The sequence below is a fragment of the Dermacentor andersoni genome, chromosome 2 (assembly GCF_023375885.2).
Source record: "Dermacentor andersoni chromosome 2, qqDerAnde1_hic_scaffold, whole genome shotgun sequence".
Taxonomy (NCBI): Eukaryota; Metazoa; Arthropoda; class Arachnida; order Ixodida; family Ixodidae; genus Dermacentor; species Dermacentor andersoni.
In genome coordinates this window covers 66020779-66036653 of record NC_092815.1, presented here as the reverse complement: position 1 = coordinate 66036653, position 15875 = coordinate 66020779, and the positions used below count along the sequence as shown (strand labels likewise).

Below are 15875 nucleotides of genomic sequence, written 5' to 3'. Positions count from 1 at the left end.
TAAGCTAGACATCTACCTGAAACGAAGAACCACGACACAGCCCAGTATGCAGTGTGCATAGAGAAAGCAAACCGCACCGCGGCGTCGTGAGGATACATAAAATATACCAAATACGCAGATATTAGAAAAGCCTAGCGCCTTTCTGGCAGAACTATAGGAACGAATCAGTAGGAAGCTATGAAAAGTCATGCTGTGATAAATTAATTGATTTAATTAATAAATATCTGCGCAGGAGCGATAGTCATGAGCGACGCCCGCTAGTTCTTCTGGCTTAGGCAGGCGACCCATAGCAAAGATAATCCGGCCCAAACAAACAAAGAACAAACGACTTAAAGCTATCATACTTTGTTGCCTAGCAATCCTATTTAGTGTACTTTTTACCTGTACATGTGCGTGAATAGAACAACATTCATTTCACTGTACTGCACATTGAGGATCCACCCATCCTTAGAAGTGCTTAAAAGCTCGGTGCTCGACGAGGGGAGCGACATGGGCTTGTTGGTCGGTCATCATTGAAAGGTATCTGTATAGTGCAAACAAAACAAGGACAGAAGAAGAAACGAAGACGAAGACGATGATGATGATGATGATGGCCTCATGTGCAAGCGTCTGTCTTCGTCTTCGTTTCTTCTGGTGCCGTTGTTTTATTGCGCTATACAGATACCTTTCAATGATGCTCGGTGCTCGTCTGCTTCTAGCGGGTTCTCATCTTGGAATGGGCTTTAGCAGATATATTTGGCCGCCTCGGCGCATCCGCCCGGTAAAATAAGCCAGAAAGCCTTAATGTGGAGTAAGTGTCGCAATTGTGAGAGACTGATATCTACGAACAAACCTGCTGCCCTGTAGAGCAGCTTTCATAATGCTCAAGCGCCAGACCCAAGACACCTAGTGTTCCGTGGTTACGGAATTTTATTCGCATGAAAAAGGGCAATCTGCCGTGTTAAAGGCATAGTCGTTTGTTTAGCAAATTCGGTATACCACGTGGTAAATCCCCGCGGTGCAACCAGTTCCAAACACCAACGCTTTCGCGAGCATAGCAGCCATGTCCCCGAGGACGGTACTACAGAGGGGTCGCTGTCTCCCAAGCGAAAGGCTGGTACGGTAGAACCGTGTAGAACTGAAAGTAACATATTTAACAGGGATAGGCGGGCTAGTTGGTGGTCAATATTGGAATGCATCATGTAAGCGCGCAAACAACAAGGAACAAAGAAAGAAACTGGCCGCGTCTGTCTTGTGTGTTTCCTTCTTTGTGCCTTGTTGTTTGCGCGCTTACATGATGCATCCCAGAACCGAAAGGCACGGTAGCACGCGCGTAGAAACATTCAATCCAACTATTTCCGTGAACTCATTTTTGCTTGCGTACTTCTTCTGGGCCTTGAATAAGCTCCACAACATATATATGTTTGTAATGTACGTATGTACGTCAGTGTGAGCTGGCACGGTCTGAACTGCAGTGCTCTCAAAAATATCTTCAGGAAACGAAGTTGTGAAGCTCTTTCGGTGAATAATCCCCATCGCAAGTGAGGGTCATATTGTGGCGTTCCAAAGAGTAGAAAAAATTTCATTGTGATTTTCCGTATATGATTGTGGCGTTAGCACGTCAAGTAATATGTGTTTTATTTAATGGGATAAGTCTGAAAACTGGGGACACGTCTCCGAATATCCCAACAATGCATGCATAATGCGTCAAGGCACTTTTCCAGCAAACACTTCTGCCAGCGAAAAGCCTCGCTTTCTCTTACACAGAAATTAGAGCTTGTCAAACTCAGAGCATCGATAACGCGTACATTTGTACGCACGCTCGACATGGCGTAGTCACTGCTCGTGAGGCCGCAGACGCACTGTACATTGTAACCGGTCATTTTCTTTCACGCCAACGTATTTGGGATAGATAACAAGGCTTATCGAGCTGCGCAGGGTCTAGCGACTCCTAGCGAGATAGGTTGTTCTATATACTTCCGGCTCAAAAGCTGTCTCATTTGTGTGATTCGAGGAACGACGACTTAGCCTGAAATTGGAATGCGCTACAGATAATCCGCGTGGGGCTCTCTGTTGCGGTGCCACCGTCCCGGAGTAATCAGCTCTGGGACAACGGCGGTCGCTATCATTCCGAAATCAGCGCCGCCCTGTGCTGACATCGCCGCGTGCCAGTCCGCGCATAAATTATGTACGCGGACGGGAGCACATAATCTGCATCTTTCAGGGAAGCCTGTTTTGAATGGCTTAAGCCGGCTCGCGATTGTAGTTAAGTGAATGATGAGGGACGCGGCAGTGACACACGGGATCATCGTGAAGGCTCGCTAACACACGAACAGGCACCAGCATCGCACGAATTAGCACTCTGATGAGAGACGACCGCAATTAGCCGACGTGGTGCTAAATAAAGCGGCGAGTTCCAGAAAGAAACTCGAAGCAAATGTACTTGTTTACTAGCGGGCTGTGGCGCATTCAGCTGGCGCCCAGCGGGTGTGAGCATGAACTACGCCGCAGGAATGTAAATATTGTTATTCGTTCCAAAGTTTGCAAAGCATGGTGCTCTTCAGGAAAAAAGTGTGGACACCGAGTGTTTCAGCGTTTGGTGTTCTTGCAGCAAGTTACGAACAGCAGCTGTGTATTCGAGTGAAGAAGTAAAATATTGTATACGTCGGCGTAATTAACTTCAGGTAAAAACCTTTCCTGCATTGAGAGAGTTTGCAGGGACGTTGAAATGTTGGATTAAAAAACAAATAAAATACTTGGCCCGCGCATGACGGCAGTTTCAAAGGCTGTAACTGAAGCAAACATAATAAATAGAAGTTTCATATGAGTTGGTAAATACATGAAAATCCGCATTGGCTCCTAGACGTAGAACTTACGTTCTCGACTGTTTACAAAAGAAGTCCTACAATAGGGTGACCGCTAAAGGGAAGTAATGCCACGAAGTGGCCAACTTCAACCAATCATTTTCGGGAATGTAGAAATCAGTGCTACTTGTTTATCAAAACAGTTCGGTTCGGGCAGCTTCTTTCTTCTTCTTTTCTTCTTTCTGTTTAGTTTGTGTTGTTTGAGACATAACAGTAAGAATCTGCATCTACTAAACGCACTAAAAGAGTGTTCATGTCGGTAGTGTTACTGTGGCCACGAAGACGGACAACACCTCTTTCTCAAGTGCCCGCGACCCGATACCGCTATAGGCGAATAATAAAGGCCGACGAAATGTTGTTAGACCACACAGTTTTCACTCTGAAAAAAAAAAAATACTTGGCCCATGGGCAACAATAGAACTACAAAAGAGAACACTTGTGGCGTTTAAAATATAAGAGACCAACGACAAATATATTAGGTTCTTACTAAACGTATCCTGGTTGACCCCACGATTACATTTTTTTTTAGAAATGCAGGCTGTATAGGGTGTTCTATCTGTGCACTCCAGAGTGGGAAAACTTTATTTCTAATCAGAACGACTCGTGTCCGGCGAGTATAGTGGGCTGGGGCCCCCGCCAAGGTAACGGCCAAGAGTTCTTGTCTCCGGGCTGCCTCTTTGGCCCGCTGGACCGCCCAAAGTTGGTCTTCCAGGTTTGAGCTGAGCAGCGCGGCCTGCCATCGGGCGTGGAGGCAGTCGGTGGAGGTCTCGCTCTCATTATCGTTCATTAGTATCTGGCATTCCCATAGCATGTGTTCTAGCGTCGCTCTGGTGCAACACACTTTGCATGTCTGGCATTATGTGTATTTAGTCATACCTATGGATTAAATGAATAGGTCGATTGGGCAAGAAAGTCGTTGACGTTAACTAAGGCCAACGTACAAAGAATTATACAAATACACCTTCGTATGTTTGGTGCATTGTCGCTATATGAGGGAGCTGTGCTTGCAATCTTTGCATATAAGTTGTATAGCGAGCGTCCCACATAACTTGAGCAAAACAAATGTGCAAATGTCACGTAGCTGGACAGAACCAAAGTAACGTTTGCCGTCGCTTCGAGATACTCATTTTTTTTTTTTGCATTACGCCTAATTACATAATTAGTCTTAATTAATCAACTTGTCGAATATTTTAATTAGGATTAACGTTTAAAAGAGAAAATAGTAGAGCAACATGACAAACTTTCCGATACAGCTTTCTGTTGCTCAATACGTGCTACATATAAGTGCTTTTCCAAGCATGAGAGAAGCCCACGAATACATGCAATGGGCCTTGAGCGGCCTGTCGCGCGGCAATTTTTCGCGCTTTCGCGGGCTTCTTTCATGTTTCAAAAAACTTTTACGTAGCACTCATTGAGCGGCAAAAATCTTTATCGGGAGATTTTTTTATGTTGCTCTACATTTCCTTATTGATACCTTCCATGTAAGTATGATATTTGAGAAGTTGACTAATTAAGACTAATTACGTAATTAGGCGGAATGCAAAAAAAATAATCTGAGTATCTTCAAGCGACGGCAGACACCATCACCTTGGGTCTGTCTAGCTACGTGGATTTTGTGTACTTTTTAAATTTAGGTTCAAGTTACGTGGGGCACGCTATATATCTGCACCATTTGCTCGTTAGAGTGCAATCTTGTTACATCGCATGATATTCTCGCAAAATGTTTCGTGCTCTAGGTCGGTTATTAAAGAACAGGCATCGGCCTATAGTGAAAACGAACATACCGTTAGTCAAGCCGTTCGACCAATGACAAACGTTTCTTAAGAAGGAAAGGTTTTGTGAATTCAACTCTATAGGTTATACACAAGCGCGTGCAACTACTTCTTTTCCTCTTCATCATTCCACCTTCTGTTTACGTCTACAAAACCAATACCGCTCATGCCTGCTCCCCCAACACACATATACACACACCTTCTTTAAATGCCAGCCGATCAGGCTTTGTTGTGGTTAACCTCCGTACTTCAAGTTTCTATTCTCTCGCTTTACGTCTTGGCAAAAATTTAGTATTTATTGCTTGCACAACCTGCAATGGGATTTCGCGTTCTGTGTAACACTTTCTTGCGATGCTCTCCAGTGGCGGGAGAAACGTACAAAGCATACTTTATCCTGAATACCTTCTTCACGAACAGATTCTCTGTGGTACGTCCTCGATAAGCTTCTTTCTCTTGGGTCGCAGTGCTCACTTTAGGAGAAAATGAACAGTGCCCTTCAGTAAAAAGAAGAGGACGAGCCGCCTTAAGTTCGGCGCCGCTGTCTGCCCGATTCGAGTATTTGTCGAAGCATGACTGAAGCAAAGCGAACGGCACACGGCGGAATCTGTTTTTCTCAGCGCCCCCTTGGAACTAGTCGGCAAAACAAAAGCTTCGGCTGAGAACAAAGCCCGGCTTCCTTTTGCTTTCGCTCCATTTTTTTGCCCTTTGAGCACCGACTTCTGCCCGGTCGGTAACGTTCATTTGTTTTCGAACCGCCGGTTCGCGGAAACCGGAAGCAAATCGATTTGGGATTTTTAATGACTTCGCGTGCGGAAAACTAATTTTCCGCTCGCACCAACGCGGAAGGACACAAGAGAGCGGCATCATTTTCTTTCTTTCTTTTTTTTTCTTGTCTTCGGAGAGACTCCGCAGCGCAGGCACGCGGCGACGGAGAAACGAGTGCTGCTCTTCGCTTGGGAGCGCAGATAGCTACGGGACGCCGGGTGTATACACTCGGCGGTGAACGAACAGCAGTCGAGTATCTAAGCTTGGAAATGTGTAACAGCGCGTTTACTCAAGTGCGGAAGGCCGTGCTGGAGCAACACAAGCTATTATACCAGACGCAAGCAACTCTGTGTCACTGGGTAGCAGACGCCACGACTTCTGGCAAGAGGAGTAGCGTCGAGCTGTGTTAGACGGCATCGGCTTCAAAATAATTGCCTCGTTTACTGGTATACACTTGTAGACTAGCCTTATTCAGCTCATAAGCATTTGTAAACATAGCAGCGCTAGCGTCTTCGAACCCCTCGCAGCTGTGGCCTCGAAGGTTAGTCAACACAAAATAAAGCTTGCTGATCCAGCCTGCTAGTTGAGTATAAAGCAGCAAGAACGTAAAACGTGCTTCGTGTACATATAGGGGTGGTATCAGCGCGCCTATCCTGCGCTTAATAATGGTGTCGCAAGAACCATGAGAATTGCATTATGCGTAGTGACCACTTTAAGCGACAAGCTCGCAGCCCGCATTCGCAAAACGCTCCTACGCTAGAATTTTATGTAAGAGCAAGTTCCAGCCTATCCCGATGCCGGGCATATATCGTAAGCAAAGGCGGCAACTCACAAACGAAAAGCCTTGTGGAAGCATGCAAAATAGTGCGAGCAAGAGTCCCACCAAGCCTGAATGGCTGCACATGATGAAAGACCTCGCCGCTCGCACCCGCTTGCAGTTCGTCGTCACACTAAAGTGTGAGCAGGATGCGATGAAGGTGCGGTAGCGAGGTCTATGGTATGACTTCCTGTACGCATGCTGTTTTTCCGCTTCTAGAGCGAGGTTCGCCATCTTGTGTGGGTCGAACAACATGTGCGGTACAGTACACTTTCAAATCTTTGTTTATGACTTCTCCAGCCCAGAGTAATACTTCGGCGTCGCATGGTACGCGAGGCAGACGCACTGACGTCGCGACGAGAATCTTCGTGGTGTCGCGGGGTCGGTGCCTGAGGCCTCACCACTCGCCATAAAGGGAGCTCACGGAAATGGAGCATTGGAGAACGGCCGCATCGAACGACTGGCTTTGGCGTGTCCCCCAGCAGTTAAAGAATGGGTCACGTTCCGAGGGAAACTCCGCTGCAGGATTGAGCAACTAGTCCGCTCCTACACGACGTCAGAGAGTGGTGATTGTTGTCTAAGGTTTCAATTTACGTTTGCTGGTGATCTATAAAGGAAGCCAAAAATAGCGCGTTGCGGACGAGGAGAAATGAAGTGGACGAAACTTGGCGATGAGCAATCTTAGTGCCGTAGTGGGTCTAGTGCCTTCTTTCATTTGTCTTAGCCCACAACGTGCTGCGTTTCCTGCTTTTGCAATGCTAGTTGCCTGCACTGCAAGATACAAGCGGCACGCTCATTGTAGTCCACACTTGCTTGGGCACATAAGCGTGCTTCCACAAAGGTTTTATCTTTCGTGGCTTTGACGTGAGCCCGAAAAGAAGAAAAAAACCGTATAAATGTTAGGTGGGCAAAAATAAATAAATCTTAAGTTTTCATTTGGCGCCCCGGGGCATCCTAAAGGACAAACAAGCTATAATATGGTTAATTATAATGTTAGCTTTTTAATCATTACTAATTAGACGTTGCACAAGAATATTGGTGACTTCATCAGATGTATGGCAACAACGCACGCTAATGCCTTTATCTGCAATAAAACTTCTGCTTTCTTCACTTACGCACGCTACGGATGCATCGTGCACATTTATTTATTTATTTATTTATTTATTTATTTATTTATTTATTTATTTATTTATTTATTTTCAGTTCCCTCAGGGCCCAAAAGGGCGTTACGGGGGGGGGGGGGGGGGGGGTACAATGCATCATAAATACATACATTCAAACACTCAGTTGTGCACAACCATTTCAGGCGAAAAACTCAAGACATGCTCAGTAACGAAAATGTTGAAATATGATACGTCCTCCATGCACGCGAAGGAATGTGCACGGGAGGCAGTTATGCTTGACACGTCTTAAGCAGAAAGAATCCACAAAAACGTTTTCCGACAGAAACGTATGAAATCTTTGAAACGATTATCAAGGACGCTACGACACGTACGAAGGTTCTGAAACAAATGTTTAAGTGAGCTATTTTGGTAAGGGATCTTGTTAAGAAGGCAGAATAAAAAGATTTGTTTTTTCGACGCTGTAAAGTAATAAGGCCAAGGTCTGACTTAATTAAGGAAGCCTAGAATTTCGGTGTGTACATGGTATGTAGCTTATGTGAGCCTTTCCGAACACATAATGCAACATTTCCAGCATGGTTGAAACACCACAATGACGGCAGTCGACACCGGAGCACTCCGTTCTTGTCTTCGTGGTGTTTCGTCGGTGTTGAACTCGTTTTATTACGACGATCACCAACTAGCCTAACGCCATGTCGAATTGCGTAGAATGCATATCCGAGTACGAGGCAGCTTCTTCAGAGGCTGCCCTCCAAGACACAATGAGTGACGTAACATACGCGCTAAGTAAGCCCGCATTATTAGTCCCCCGGTGCATGAGCTTATATTGAGACCGTGTTTCTAGGCTCCACCGCACAGCTCGTTCATCTAGGTGGCGCAATTAGATTCTCGTTTCATAACGCTGATTCGCTTTCCTTTCACCAGCGAACGGATGTATAGGTGAACTCTGGGGCATGGCTTCAGTTTCACAAAATACAGTTGCAAAAGAGAGTTAGCTGGAAGCTCCTTGTTCGTTCTTTTTAGTTTCTTCTTCTGACTTTGTTTCTTTCTCTCTCTCTCTCTCTCTCTCTCTCTTTTTTTGAGCTTGATGGTAATCAATTTATCCGCGAGGGGTATCACGGTCCTTGAGAAGAAAAAATTGAGTTGGCTGCGCCGGCCTCGTTTCTCGGTCCGATTGCAGCTCGTCACTGTTGCATTGCAAAAATAATTGCGCCTTTATTCAGATCTTCACTCTTCACGCACAAAAGAAAAAAAGGACGTTTTTTTTTTTTTTTTTTTTTTTTTTGTCCGCGCAAATCGAGAAGCGCGGGCACAGCGAATGAATCCCAGCAGGACTGGCTGCTGCTAAAGAACTTCACAGATAAGCGCAATAACAAAACACAGCGTGAATAGATGAAAGTGAAACCTCGGCTCGGTGAAACTAATTTCATCGAGACATGGGCGATTCCTCGCTGTGGGCACGTATCATTGTTAAGCCTAGAGGAACAAGGAAGGCAAAAACGAAAACGTGAAATTGATTTGTACGTGCCGGGAAAGTGATTTGATTCGGACATCCCTCCCATAATTTATGCACATAAAAAATCGCCTCAATGACCCCAGTGCAGGCGAACGGGAAAACGGCGCGGGCGCTCTACCAGTTTTTGTCTGCCAAAGCGTAAATCCCGGGACCTTTATTTCAAGTCAGAAATAGGCGAAAAGGAATGAAAACTGTCTCCTTCTATAGAGAAACATGAGGTAGTCCAGCGCTGACGGCAGAAGTTATAAACACGCGCACTAAGCAGGTTTTGTCTGAATGAAAGGAAAGAAATCACTGCCAGGCACCTTTCTTACAAATGGAATAATCTCATCTCTTTGTGTTCTCCCAAATTATTTTATTTTGACGTCGATTTCTCTTTCTGTTTTGTTTATTTCTACGACATGAAGGTTTTGCTGGGTAGCTTTTGCATTTTCCGTTAGTCAAGAAGGGGAGGAAAACTATATCTGTGAGCACAATGGAAGCTGTGATTATGGAAGGTAAAATTTGCGAGTGTTGAGCATCTCGGCGTCGAAGTGATTTACATCCGATCCCCAATCACAGATCCTTCTGCTGAATTCAGTGTCAGGCACGTTGCAATTTGTCAACGAGCTTAAGCGAGCATCCCTCTTGTAAAGTTGTACCTTCTTTATTTTTGTCCGTCTCTATCGGTAGCAGAGCCCGAGTAGTGCCTTGAACAGAACTTGACGCATAGGTTCTCGATCGTGTGACTGTAACAGTAGCGTGTGCGAAAATAATTATATCTTTACTTGCCGGTTGCCAAAACTGCTCCTGTGTATAAAATGGTGATGCTGACAAAGCTTCACCATTCTATATGTTTCCTGCTATTTCTTCTATGTCTATTTCTTCTTCTAATCTGTTTTTTGTTTCTTATTCTTCTTTTTGTTCGTCTTCGATACACAATAGGAAAAAAGTGCGTTTGTTCTTATTTCCTTTCTTTCTTTTGCGCACAAGTTTAAAGAACTGTGACAATTTCCAATGCGTTATTTCCCAAGCATCATTCACAGAGAAGCTCGGCAGTCGCTCGAAGAAAAACATTATGTTGAGCACCCATATTATCATCCCACTATATATATCCTTTGTTATTACGAGTACGCGAGCCGTTTGGTGACTGGGGCATTTTATTAAATCTAAAAGGTAAGAAATCATGAACGTTCAGCTTAACTATCACTATATGACAAATAAAAATGAAACCTAGTTCACCCCAACCCCTGGAGAACGCGCTCATGTCTCCCACACCAACGTGCAACTGGGTTCACGTGACTTGCAAAGCCAAGGCAGGGAACGAGCAGGTTGAGACGATGACAGGTGATTTGAAAGTGCTCAACTCTTGCCGCTAGCTCCGGACACACGAAGTCTGGGGTAAGAAACGCCCTTCTAAGCGACGGCGACTTTTCCAAAACTCCCTTATAGAACAAACGGAACGCTTAAAACTCGTTTTGTAAATGTACTCGCTTTTGCCTCATAATCTTTTCGTGTGCGCGTGTTTTCACACCCCCTGCGTAGCCCACTCATCTTTATTGGTACAAACAGAGCTAACAATCAAAATCGGGCTTGCTGAAGCTCTCGACAACGGAGCTAAATACGAGAAAAAGAACTCTAGCCGAAGGAGTCGGTAGCACGTCATTGTTTCTTAATTGTACGCGTTTGGTAGGCATATTACATAGTGTCACTTGGGGTCCTCCGACCCGTCTTTCAGCTCCCATTCAGCAGTGGTAGAGCAGCAATCGATAATCTACATTGTAAACAACAAAATCGCCGCCGAGCTGAAGAAGCAAGACTGGCAGCTTGTGTAAACGAGCTCCCACAAGACCACGCATCAGCGGGACGTCCAGTCACCCGACGAACGGCCCGCCCGATTGTGCTCGCTCGCCGCCATGGCCGCGGTCACGCCGATGCGCAGACGTCGGCCACCTCAGGCCGGTTATAGATGTAGAGAAATAGAAGCATCCTCTTTGCTCTCAACTCAATCGTTCTGTTCGCAATAAAAATAAACGAAGATAGTGAGTAGTAAGTAAGCTAAATTAACGGAAAAGAAGTGGTTGCGAATAATTATTTAGGTCACCAAGATTACTACAGAGAAGGCTAAAAAATAAACGGAGTTCTAAGAACCGGAGAGGATAACAAAAGCGTTTCTAAAGCGTCTCCCGTATTTGTCACTTCCCTCACCTTCTGAGCAACGCAAACGCAGCTCGCGCTCGTATTCGCCCGCGCAAGGACCTTCCCTCCATCAGGTGAAGTAAATAGAAAGTATTCCCTCATTCCTTCCGCGTCCAATCTAGATGTCCACGGCTCTCCTCATCAAAAACTTTTTTATTTTATTTTTTTGTATAATGGACGGCGCAAATGTCCTTCTCTTTCAATTTCTCGGCATTGAAATTTTTCCCACTGGCAATTTCATTATCCCCGCTGCCTGCAGTAGTGTATATAAAGCCGCGAAAAATAATGAAATTTGAGCCGTCCAAATGCGCCTCCGCTTTCGGCGACAGCCAGCCCTCGCGTAGACGTATTCACGTGTTTGTTTTCCACACTATTTTTTTTTTTTTTCAATCGTCAGTAGGGTCGTGGTGAAAGAAAAGGGTGGGTGGTTGAATGGGAGGGAGGGGTGTGTGTAGGGGGGGTGGGGGGGAGTGAGAGTTTAATAATTTTTTTTTTCTAACCGAAGGTGCTGCATTTAATATTCGCAGCCCTGTGTGCACTCTTCTGAAATACGAGCTGTCAGCGTGATTAATCTGACAGCCGACGACGTTTGAATGCGCAAGCGTGGTGGCGCTCCGAAGAAAGGAGAGGAGAGCGTTTTTAAATGAGCCACGCGTTGACCCAGATGAAAAGCGCCGACAATGCGAGGAAGCGCGGCGCGCTCGAATGCGGAGTGCGCTTTAATTGTTCCGGTGCCTGTCGAAATTAATAGTTTCCCCGCTGCATTAACGGACGTCCCAGATGCGGCGAGCACGCACACGCAAAGATAAACTATATTGTTGGCAACCTTAACTGAGAAAGCAGCTGAAACGTGTAGTCAATAAACTAGTCAGGAATATTTTATTCACTATTCATATCATCACCCCCCCCCCCCAGTATATTGTTGTTTGCGATAATAGTGTACAATCATGGCACTTTATCGGCACTAACATATGTAGCGGAAACTTGGAGCTCAATATAGAAGCATTGGGAGAAGCGAATAGTAGCACGACGAGCGATGGAACAAAAAAAAAATTATAGCGGCAACGTTAGCAGAATGGAAGATCGCGCAAGGATGTCTTGGTGAGCTAGTTGGTGAAATGTGAAACGCGTTTTTTGGTACGTGGACGACTATCTCATTATTTTAACACGTGAAATTGCCAACATTCAAGTAACTATCGCGTGTTCTGGCCCTCTTTTAGCGAGTGTCTGAAGCCACTGCAGTTAACACATGAAGTTCCGGTGTATGACTCGCTCAAGTTTCTTGATTTGAGGTTTCATTTCACTGAAGCACATGTCTGCTTGTTGTTTGAGCTTAGGGCCAGTAAAACACTGCTCCCGTACATCTCCAATCACACAAAGCTTGCCAAAAGGGGTAAAATCTTGTCTTGTTTAAGAAATTCTTTCCTCAAGTCATGTTTTCATTTGGCAGCGAGCAGTCTTTTGCTCAGATTTGTCGCCTGGTGAAGGCTGGCTACCCGCTTCATCTGCTCATATCGGTGGCTTGCGGCTTCCTCAAAGAATCGAAGCGTGTTGACAAGCACAGACAGATGATAAAGAAAAAGAAAAAGAGGTTCGTAGTGGTGCTCTACATACACGGAATCGCACACAATCTGAAGCATATACGCATGCGCGCTGGTGTGGACGTTATCTTCTCTGCAGCCAACAAACTTTCAAAAATTTGTTCGATGGTCGACCCTGATGCCAAAAAGAAAGTAGGATGCTCAATAAATCACAGGTAGCAGTTTGTTAATTGCGAGGAAGGTGTAATTTACCCTCTCCCCGGACTGCGGGCAAACCCATATCGGCGAGTCGGGTACGTGTGTGAACGACAGGCTTTGGGAGTACAAGAATCTGGTTGGAAAGAGTGTCGTATCAGGCCACCTGTCACTGCACCGCAGAAGCTGTACTTGTAAACCGGTCTACCGGGAGTGTACAATGATCAAGAAAGAGAAGGACACGCTGACACGTGAAGTGATCGAAGCATATGAAACCCATCGTGATAAACATATTTGCGTAAGCACGCCTTCAGGGACGCTATCAAAAAAGGAAATGGAATATCTGGATGACGCTTTGTAAAGGGCAGAGGGCCATATGATGAGTCTGATTTCTTTTTAATTTTTGGTGCTTGACTTTGTTAGCTTTCCATTGGTTGTTTCATCCTACATGTGTGTTGCCTCTTCGAATAAAGCATCAGTTCTAGTTTATCGCTGTGCCCTGTTGTTCCTCACTCTGGCCCCGTCTGCGTGCACTGTTAACCCTTCAAGAAGATAGCGGTTCGGATTAGGCAGCAAACGGGGTAGCCAAAACGCAGGTAGCCGAGATCATCGGTGGCAGCGGCGTAGCCCGGATATGGCCCACCGGGCACCCTCCCCTCCCCTCCCCCCCTCCGCACACACCATTTCTGTGCTAGTACGTGCCCCCTCTCCCTCTCCCCATCCCCCCCCCCCCCCCGTCGGAGAAAAATTCCTGGCTACGCCACTAATCTGTGGTCTACCAGACTCGTGAAATGGGTGCCTAGGGAAGGGAAGGGCAGTCGAAGACGGCCGAGAAGTACATGGTGTAATAAAATTTGAAAGTTTCCAGACATAAGATAGGGGTCTTCGTAACTGTTTCTCATCGAAGTATAGGAAATAATGCTTTTAAAGTGTCCGAAGAACAAATAAGTCTTTTCACTTAGTGATTGTGTAATGTACAACCTATCTTGTTTATTTGTATTTTCCTCATTGTAATCGCTCGTTCTTGTGCTATACTTGCTTTTTTTTTGTGCAATGAATTATGTGAGCCGAACGCGCTTAGGATCGAGAGCCCCTGTCAGGCCATATAGCCTTTAGCTTTTGTTTCCTCATTCTGTAACAAAGAAAGAAAAATAAACTTCAAACTTAAGCTTCAAACTTAGAAATATGTTTGAGATATCTGAACAGGGCTCCCATTAACATTAATTTTGTTTTTCTCCATAGGTAGTAGGTTTGAGGAGAAGAATGGAAACTGTGCGGCCTGCAACGTGAATATACGCAGATGCAAATGCATCTATTCGAGCAGCATGACAATTAAGAGAACCACTGCGTCAAACTTTGCCAAAAGAAGCAAAAGTGGATGAATAAACGATCGAGAGAAGCGACGCCTGATGAAGGAATACTACATACATTGTTTGAGAGTCCATTTCCAACAAACAATAACATCGATTTTGAAAAGTCAAAATCGCAAGGCCACGCCGCCACCCGTAACGCTGCACGAAACTGAAAGCAATCCAAAAAAGAAAAGGCTATCATTCACAACGCGGAAACGGCTCAAAAGAGAATGTATGTTGGTAGTGACAAGAAAACACCGAGTACGCAAGGGTTAAATTGAAAGAACGATTGATGTCACGAAAATAACGAGTCAATCTATAAAAGTATAAGCCACCTAACGCAATAGATTGGTGCAGCATTACCAAAATGGTGGGTGAATTGACTAGACGGGGTCTTACGTCTCGACGCAACGCGATTGCATACAAGCGACGCCGTAGCCTACGGTTCTGAGCCAGTATAATGTAAACATTTTTCGCGCTTGATTCTATTCCTTTATTCCATCATTTGCGAACCGCCGATCGCAGAGACAAAGTAGCCGGTGCGCCACTCGGACCATTAAAAAATAGCAAGAACGAATTTCATTGTAATACGTTATCAGGGCCCCGAATTAATGCTGAAACCGCTTGGCATTCTTTAACGTGTACGCTAGTCGAAGAGCGTGAGAGCGATTTCGCTTGCGAATTTAATTCTGCTGCCACGGCTCATAACCGAACTCACTACTTCGAGTTCAGCAGCAGAACGTCCTAACAACCGAAACGCTGCGACGGGTAACACGAAGAAAGAACACGAAGGAAGTGGGGAAGGGGCGCCACGTTGATACGGAAAAACGGAAGAAAGTCTTCAGAAGCGTGGACTTCTTTAAGCACGGTCACAGTCGTGCAGATATTTGAATGTCGGTGTGGAAAGCAAGTAACTGCAGCGACACAGTGGAGCTTGTAAAAACACTACTCGGTGCCGCCGTATACTGTCTATTATCATTCCTCCGGAACAAACAATAATGCGAACTTCACAATAATGAACCATCAGAATGATGTTTGTGAACTTTGTAAGTGCTCTGCATTAGTTGGCGAAGCGAGTCTTACCTTCTTTCATCTGACCATATTACAAGTCACACAGGAAGAAAAACTGCTCGAGAACAACTCAACGCGTCGAGTTCACCCCTTGTTGGGAATATTTAGTCACAGCGCTATTCAGCAACGTTAAAGTGACTTGAATGCTGATTTTCACGGCGTTTAATCTATCATTGTCAAAGCTACTCTCAAATTCAAGTTTATTACTTCCTTGCATAGAACAAGCAAATTAACTGTGCCTTCCCTAATACGACTTCACTTTCATTCATCTGTGTCAGTGTTGGTTAAGCTGTATAAGCTACTTAAAAAAGAAGAAGCTTGGTTCTAGACAAGTTGTTTAATCCAAAATTGACTGTACCAGGATAACCAAACTTGGCCTTAGACAAGTTGTCATGAATTCACGAAGAAGCGTACGTCTTTATAGTACGTGCTAGGAGCTTTAGAAGTTCCTTTCCTTCCTTTTCTCTTTTTATCTCTTGTTTTTTTTTAGCAGCGCCTCTGGTTTATATGGCTTCTCCGGCAGAAAAAAGGTAATGCCTCATCAAGCATATTTTTCCATGTTTAAACGATGAAGTTGGGTCATTAATATGCCAGCAAAGCTGAAAACCTCACGAATGCTTAAGTAGGTGGGCACATTATAATGCCTTTTTTTTTTCCTCACGAAAGTGCTGAAAAAGAAAAATACAACATCGTTGACAGTGGCT

General features: G+C 45.0%; 1 long non-coding RNA gene across 1 annotated transcript in view; it reads right to left on the bottom strand.

Moving 5' to 3' along the window:
- The window catches only part of LOC140215928 (uncharacterized), a 151391-nt gene that overhangs the window by 117503 nt on the left and 18013 nt on the right, over positions 1 to 15875 (bottom strand). The gene's annotated exons all lie outside the window — the stretch shown is intronic.